This window comes from Ranitomeya imitator, chromosome 1, assembly GCF_032444005.1.
Source record: "Ranitomeya imitator isolate aRanImi1 chromosome 1, aRanImi1.pri, whole genome shotgun sequence".
NCBI lineage: Eukaryota > Metazoa > Chordata > Amphibia > Anura > Dendrobatidae > Ranitomeya > Ranitomeya imitator.
In genome coordinates, this window is record NC_091282.1 from 785,449,378 (window position 1) to 785,458,616 (window position 9,239).

The following is a 9,239-nucleotide window of genomic DNA, read 5'->3' on the forward strand; positions in this document are numbered from 1 at the left end:
CTTTTTAGACCCCCAGAGGCCTCTCATGCTATCGAGACCTTTATTGGATTTGTCCAAGATGCATTTTTATACACTGCGGGATGACATTAATGGGGTAGGTTGTTTTATCCCCCTAATCTTACTATAACTGAGCGCCAGGCCCTCCGGGGCTTACAGGAAGACAACAGCCTGATTATCAAACCTGCCGATAAAGGCAGGGCCCTCGTAATGAACAAAACGGACTAACTAAGTGAAATTTTACGCCAATTGGGCGATACTACTATTTACCAAAGATTACAGAGGGATCCCACGGCCAACATACGTCAAAAAATCCCGGACACTCTCCATAAATACACCCAATTGGGGATCTTAGACGCCAAGACCTGTGATTTCCTCACCAACTCTAACCCGGTAATCCCGGTCTTTTATACCCTTCCTAAGGTACACAAAAATTTGGAGAAACCTTCTGGAAGACCAATCGTGGCTTCCACGGATTCTATACTTTCCCCCATCGCCATATATTTAGAAAAAATCCTTACCCCGTTGATACAGAAATCCAAATCTTTCATACTGGATACAGGGGCCTTTCTCAATGTGCTCAAGGGCTTAGGCAACATCCCTCCAAACGCGATTCTGGTCACCTTAGATGTAAAGGATTTGTATACATCCATCCCACATATTGAAGGCATTAATTCCGTTCACAGGTTGCTTACACATTCCAGGATGCACGAGGACCAGATTAACCTATGTGTGGAACTTCTAACTGTTATTCTAACTATGAACCATTTTATGCTCCAGGATGATTTTTATCTCCAGATCCGCGGCACCGCAATGGTCTCCAACGTAGTGCCCCCTATGCAAATTGCTATATGGCTGAATTTAAGAAGAGCCTCATCTACAGTAACCCACTCTACCTCGCCAACGTCCTCCTTTGGAGACGTTATATAGATGATGTCTTCTGCATCTGGGGGGGGGGCTCGTTGGAGTCCCTTGCCTCTTTCTTTGAATGGCTCAATGCATCATGGCCAGGTATCTCTTTTACAATGTCGCATGATCCACACAGGATCAATTTCTTGGACACTATGGTCATACTGAACTCTGACGGCTCACTCTTCACTGACCTATACACGAAGAGCACGGACCGTAATAGTCTATTATATTACACAAGCCTCCACCCTTCCTCTACTAAGCGATCCATACCAAAATCCCAGTTCCACCGGGTCTCGAACATCGTCTCAGATATAGACCTCCGCTCTCAAAGGCTGAAAGAGATGACTTCTAAATTCTTAGACCGTGGTTATCCGACAGAGGTTCTCAACAATGCAAGTAGACCTTCCACGCCCAGACCCAACAGATCCTCGGCTCGTGTCCCATTCGTACACTCTTTCCATCCGTTTGCCTACATTATACATAAAACGATACGCAGACATTGGCCTTTATTGGCCTGGGCACATCCAGATATCCCGGAGTTCCAAGAACCTTTTTACCCTGTTTTATACGGGCCCCGAACTTGAAATCTACTCTTGCCAATCCCTCTTCATTTTATAACTCAGGGTCACAATCTCACCCAGCTTAAATTTCAGGTGATCAAGCACATACCAGCACCCAGACGTGGGGGTAATAGGATTGCAATATTAAAACATCGTGAGGCCTTCTGGATACACACTTTGGAAACCCTTCTTTCCAGAGGCCTCAACAGAGACTATGATCTGGCATCCTTTATATAATCTAGCTTGGTCTCTTGACACTGAACTGGTGACCTCTCATGTGGTCCCCCTGCTCTCTACTATAGAGGCTCAGACAATATGATATTGGTCCTGTATATTGTTGGGTTATCAATTTTTCATTCCGCTTACTAATACGTCCATGTTATATTATAAGTTTCTACATGATGGGTCTTCCTGTATCCTCTGCTATAATAAACAGTTCCCGGTTTTACTAGCTTTTCCAGTATATTTTCCCAATGGTTATGTTGTTGAGGTCTTCATCTGTTTGCTACCACCCCTCCCTCCGAGGCTAGCACCTTTGGATCGCTCCACCTCCACGCGCTGTTCTATAGATTCACCAGCTGACAGCTGCACTGCTGTAAAAATCATCACAGCACTTGGACGTCACAAGCACCTCCTTCTCCCAGGAACCTCCCATCACATACCGTCCTCCTACACTGTGGCACGCAGACCGCAGCACAGCTGACACGCGCAGCCATCTTACTTCTGGCCGCGTCATCTCTGGTTTCACTGTGCGCCCCTCGGTTGCCAAGCGACGGAGTCCCGGCACCGCCCCCTGTCCATCTAAGGTGCGCACTTTCACTACACACCAGACTAGCGGGGATACCGCGTCTGGACACAAGCACAGCACAAATCAGCTTAAATAAGGTAATACTATTGTCCCTGGCATAGTTCCACTTACAGGACGCCACTGGCTTCATCTTCTGCGCATGTATACCTAATGGTATACTATAGTTATTTTTATTTTCCTTCATCCACAGTCCATTCTGTGTGCCTAAACCTATCTGCGCAAATACCAGGTATGCTGCCCGCCCCCCCCCCTCCCTCTCCTTCACAACACATTTATACGTACCTATGCCATTGTAATCTCCTCTATATCACCACAGATGCAGACTATGCTGTGCCTTATATGACACTACAGTCATTTCTTTCTACTTTTGCATCATAGTACGGTATGTTCCACCCTCATTCTCTTTACCTCACGCCCCCATGCTTGATATCCGGCGGTCTCACTCAGCCTGACAATTGCTTGTCTATCCCCGTCTTTTACCTAGATGACCTTAGTACCTATGACACTACAGTCATTTCCTTCTACTTTTGTATCATAGTTCGTAACTGATGAAGGTCCAGATATAAGACCGAAACGTTTTTGGCTCCTACGATTAAAATCTCACAAGCATTAAGTTGAGTGCCAGGTTCTTTCTTTTAGTATCACATGGTGTGGGAACCTACCTGGGTACCACTAGTAGTAGCGCACACAGCTTTATCTTTATAGAGTTACTGAAGACCTGGAATAGGTTGTAGAGTTACTGAAGACCTCGGGCAGATTGCAGAATTACTGAAAACCTTGGACAGGTTGTAGAGTTACTGAAGACCTCAGGCATATTGCAGAGTTACTGGAGACTTCAGACAGGTTGTAGAGTTACTGAAGACCTGGGAGAGGTTGTAGAGTTACTGAAGACCTCGGGCAGATTGCAGAGTTACTGAAGGCCTCGGGCAGGTTGCAGAGTTACTGAAGACCTGGGACAGGTTGTAGAGTTACTGAAGACCATGGGCAGATAGCAGAGTTACTGAAGAGCTCAGGCAGATTGTAGAGTTACTGAAAACCTTGGACAGGTTGTAGAGTTATTGAAGACCACGGGCAGATTGCAGAGTTACTGAAGACGTCAGGCAGATTGTAGAGTTACTGAAAACATGGGACAGGTTGTGGAGATATTGAAGACCTCGAGCAGATTGCAGAGTTACCAAAGCCCTCAGATAGGTTGTAGAGTTACTGAAAACCTGGGAGAGGTTGTAGAGTTACTGAAGACCTCAGGCAGATTGCAGAGTTACTGAAGACCTTGGACAGGTTGTAGAGTTACTGATGATCTCAGGCAGATTGCAGAGTTACTGAAGACCTGGGACAGGTTGTAGGGTTACTGAAGACCTGGGACAGGTTGTAGAGTTGCTGAAGACCACGGGCAGATTGCAGAGTTACTGAAGACGTCAGGCAGATTGTAGAGTTACTGAAAACATGGGACAGGTTGTGGAGATATTGAAGACCTCGAGCAGATTGCAGAGTTACCAAAGCCCTCAGATAGGTTGTAGAGTTACTGAAGACATCAGACAGGTTGTAGAGTTACTGAAGACCTCGAGCAGATTGCAGAGTTACTGAAGACCTGGGACAGGTTGAAGAGTTACTGAAAAACCCAGGCAGATTGCAGAGTTACTAAAGACCTGGGACAGGTTGTAGAGTTACTGAAAACTTGGGACAGGTTATAGAGTTATTGAAGACCTCAGGCAGATTGCAGAGTTACTCAAGACCTCTGACAGGTTGTAGAGTTTCTGAATGCCTGGGAGAGGTTGTAGAGTTACTGAAGAACTCGGGCAGATTGCAGAGTAACTGAAGACCTGGGACAGGTTGTAGAGTTACTGAAGACCTCAGGCAGATTGCAGAGTTACTGAAGACGTGGGACAGGTTGTAGAGTTACTGAAGACGTGGGACAGGTTGTAGATTTACTGAAGAAGTGGGACAGGTTGTAGAGTTACTGAAGACCTCAGACAGGTTGTAGAGTTACTGAAGACCTTGGACAGGTTGCAGAGTTACTGAACAATTCAGGCAGGTTGCAGAGTTACTGAAGACCTCTGGCAGACTGCAGAGTTACTGAAGACCTCGGACAGGTTGTAGAGTTACTGAAGACCTGGGAGAGATTGTAGAGTTCCTGAAGACCTCAGGCAGATTGCAGAATTAGTGAAGACCTCGCACAGATTGCAGAGTTACTGAAGACCTGGAACAGGTTGTAGCGTTACTGAAGACTTCGGGCAGATTGCAGAATTACTGAAGACTTTGTGCAGGTTGTAGAGTTACTGAAGACCTCAGGCAGATTGCAGAGTTACTGAAGACTTCAGATAGGTTGTAGAGTTACTGAAGACCTGGGAGAGGTTGTAGCGTTACTGAAGACCTCGGGCAGATTGCAGAGTTATTGAAGACCTCGGACAGGTTGCAGAGTTACTGAAGACCTTGGACATGTTGTAGAGTTACTAAAGACCTCAGGCAGATAGCACAGTTACTGAAGACCTCGGACAGGTTGTAGAGTTACTGAAGACCTGGGAGAGATTGTAGAGTTCCTGAAGATCTCGGGCAGATTGCAGAATTACTGAAGACCTCGCACAGATTGCAGAGTTACTGAAGACCTGGGAGAGGTTATAGAGTTACTGAAGACCTGGGAGAAGTTGTAGAGTTACTGAAGACTTCGGCCAGATTGCGTAATTACTGAAGACCTTGTGCAGGTTGTAGAGTTACTGAAGACCATGGGCAGATTGCAGAGTTACTGAAGACCTCAGGCAGATTGTAGAGTTACTGAAAACCTGGGACAGGTTGTAGAGTTATTGAAGACCTCGAGCAGATTGCAGAGATACTGAAGACCTTGGACAGGTTATAGATTTACTAAAGACCTCAAGCAGATTGCAGAGTTACTGAAGATCTGAGATAGGTTGTAGAGTTACTGAAGACGTCGGACAGGTTGTAGAGATACTGAAGGCTTCAGGCAGATTGCAGAGTTACTGAAGACCTGGTACAGGTTGAAGAGTTACAAAAGACCTCAGGCAGATTGCAGAGTTACTAAAAACCTGGGACAGGTTGTAGAGTTATTGAAGACCTCGAGCAGATTTCAGAGTTACTGAAGAACTTGGACAAGTTGTAGAGTTACTGAAGACCTCGGGCAGATTGCAGAGTAACTGTAGACCTGGGACAGGTTGTAGAGTTAATGAAGACCTCAGGCAGATTACAGAGTTACTGAAGACGTGGGACAATTTGTAGAGTTACTGAAGACCTGGGACAGGTTGTAGAGTTACTGAAGACCTCGGACAGGTTGCAGAGTTACTGAAGACCTAGGACAGGTTGTAGAGTTACTGAAGACCATGGGAAGATTGCAGAGTTACTGAAGACCTCAGGCAGATTATAGAGTTACTGAAAACCTGGGAGAGGTTGTAGAGTTATTGAAGACCTTGAGCAGATTGCAGATTTACTTAAGACCTCAGACAGGTTGTAGAGTTACTGAAGACCTGGGAGAGGTTGTAGAGTTACTGAAGACCTCGGGCAGATTGCAGAGTTACTGAAGACCTCGGGCAGGTTGCAGAGTTACTGAAAAACCCAGGCAGATTGCAGAGTTACTAAAGACCTTGGACAGGTTGTAGAGTTACTGAAAACTTGGGACAGGTTATAGAGTTATTGAAGACCTCAGGCAGATTGCAGAGTTACTCAAGACCTCTGACAGCTTGTAGAGTTTCTGAAGACCTGGGAGAGGTTGTAGAGTTACTGAAGAACTCGGGCAGATTGCAGAGTAACTGAAGACCTGGGACAGGTTGTAGAGTTACTGAAGACCTCAGGCAGATTGCAGAGTTACTGAAGACGTGGGACAGGTTGTAGAGTTACTGAAGACGTGGGACAGGTTGTAGATTTACTGAAGACGTGGGACAGGTTGTAGAGTTACTGAAGACCTCAGACAGGTTGTAGAGTTACTGAAGACCTTGGACAGGTTGCAGAGTTACTGAACAATTCAGGCAGGTTGCAGAGTTACTGAAGACCTCGGGCAGACTGCAGAGTTACTGAAGACCTCGGACAGGTTGTAGAGTTACTGAAGACCTGGGAGAGATTGTAGAGTTCCTGAAGACCTCATGCAGATTGCAGAATTAGTGAAGACCTCGCACAGATTGCAGAGTTACTGAAGACCTGGAACAGGTCGTAGAGTTACTGAAGACTTCGGGCAGATTGCAGAATTACTGAAGACTTTGTGCAGGTTGTAGAGTTACTGAAGACCTCAGGCAGATTGCAGAGTTACTGAAGACTTTGGATAGGTTGTAGAGTTACTGAAGACCTGGGAGAGGTTGTAGCGTTACTGAAGACCTCGGGCAGATTGCAGAGTTATTGAAGACCTTGGACAGGTTGCAGAGTTACTGAAGACCTGAGACAGGTTGTAGAGTTACTGAAGACCATGAGAAGACTGCAGAGTTACTGAAGACCTCAGGCAGATTGTAGAGTTACTGAAAACCTGGAACTGGTTGAAGAGTTATTGAAGACCTTGAGCAGATTGCAGAGTTACTGAAGACCTCAGACAGGTTGGAGAGTTACTGAAGACCTCGGGCAGATTGCAGAGTTACTGAAGACCTTGGACATGTTGTAGAGTTACTAAAGACCTCAGGCAGATAGCACAGTTACTGAAGACCTCGGACAGGTTGTAGAGTTACTGAAGACCTGGGAGAGATTGTAGAGTTCCTGAAGATCTTGGGCAGATTGCAGAATTACTGAAGACCTCGCACAGATTGCAGAGTTACTGAAGACCTGGGACAGGTTGTAGAGTTACTGAAGACCTGGGAGACGTTGTAGAGTTACTGAAGACTTCGGCCAGATTGCGTAATTACTGAAGACCTTGTGCAGGTTGTAGAGTTACTGAAGACCTCAGGCAGATTGCAGAGTTACTCAAGACTTCGGATAGGTTGTACAGTTACTGAAGACCTGGGAGAGGTTGTAGAGTTACTGAAGACCTTGGGCAGGTTGCAGAGTTATTGAAGACCTCAGAGAGGTTGCAGAGTTACTGAAGACCTGGAACAGGTTGCATAGTTACTGAAGACCATGGGCAGATTGCAGAGTTACTGAAGGCCTCAGGCAGATTGTAGAGTTACTGAAAACCTGGGACAGGTAGTAGAGTTATTGAAGACCTTGAGCAGATTGCAGAGATACTGAAGACCTTGGACAGGTTATAGATTTACTAAAGACCTCAAGCAGATTGCAGAGTTACTGAAGATCTGAGATAGGTTGTAGAGTTACTGAAGACGTCGGACAGGTTGTAGAGATACTGAAGGCTTCAGGCAGATTGCAGAGTTACTGAAGACCTGGGACAGGTTGAAGAGATACAAAAGACCTCAGGCAGATTGCAGAGTTACTAAAAACCTGGGACAGGTTGTAGAGTTACTGAAAAACTGGGACAGGTTGTAGAGTTATTGAAGACCTCGAGCAGACTTCAGAGTTACTGAAGAACTTGGACAAGTTGTAGAGTTACTGAAGAACTCGGGCAGATTGCAGAGTTACTGAAGACCTGGGACAGGTTGTAGAGTTAATGAAGACCTCAGGCAGATTGCAGAGTTACTGAAGACGTGGGACAGTTTGTAGAGTTACTGAAGACCTGGGACAGGTTGTAAAGTTACTGAAGACCTCGGACAGGTTGCAGAGTTACTGAAGACCTGGGACAGGTTGTAGAGTTACTGAAGACCATGGGAAGATTGCAGAGTTACTGAAGACCTCATGCAGATTATAGAGTTACTGAAAACCTGGGACAGGTTGTAGAGTTATTGAAGACCTTGAGCAGATTGCAGAGTTACTTAAGACCTCAGACAGGTTGGAGAGTTACAGAAGACCTCGGGCAGATTGCAGAGTTACTGAAGACATTAGACAGGTTGTAGAGTTACTGAAGACCTCAGGCAGATTGCAGAGTTACTGAAGACCTCGGACTGGTTGTGGAAATACTGAAGGCCTCGGGCAGATTGCAGAGTTACTGATGACCTGGGACAGGTTGAAGAGTTACTGAACACCTCAGGCAGATTGCAGAGTTGCTAAAGACCTGGGACAGGTTGTAGAGTTACTGAAAACCTGGGACAGGTTGTAGAGTTATTGAAGACCTTGAACAGGTTATAGATTTACTGAAGACCTCAAGCAGATTGCAGAGTTTCTGAAGATCTGAGACAGGTTGTAGAGTTACTGACGACCTCAGACAGATTGCAGAGTTACTGAAGACCTCGGACAGGTTGTAGAGTTACTGAAGACCTCAGGCAGATTGCAGAGTTACTAAAAACCTGGGACAGGTTGTAGAGTTACTGAAAAACTGGGACAGGTTTTAGAGTTATTGAAGACCTCGAGCAGATTTCAGAGTTACTGAAGACCTTAGACAGGTTGTAGAGTTACTGAAGACCTCGGGTAGATTGCAGAGTTACTGAAGACGTTGGACAGGTTGTAGAGTTACTGAAGATCTCAGACAGGTTGTAGAGTTACTGAAGACCTCAGGCAGATTGCAGAGTTACTGAAGAATTTGGACAGGTTGTAGAGTTACTCAAGACCTCAGACAGATTGCAGAGTAACTGAAGACCTGGGACAAGTTGTAGAGTTAATGAAGACCTCAGGCAGATTGCAGAGTTACTGAACACGTGGGACATGTTGTAGAGTTACTGAAGACCTGGGACAGGTTGTAGAGTTACTGTAGACCTCGGACAGGTTGTAAAGTTACTGAAGCCCTCAGACAAGTTGTAGAGTTACTGAAGACCTTGGACAGGTTGCAGAGTTACTGAACAATTCTGGCAGGTTGCAGAGTTACTGAAGACCTCGGGCAGACTGCAGAGTTACTGAAGACCTCGGACAGGTTGTAAAGTTACTGAAGACCTGGGAGAGATTGTAATAGTTACTGAAGATCTGGGAGAGATTGTAGAGTTACTGAAGACCTCGGGCAGATTGCAGAATTACTGAAGACCTCAGACAGATTGCAGAGTTACAAAAGACCTGGGACA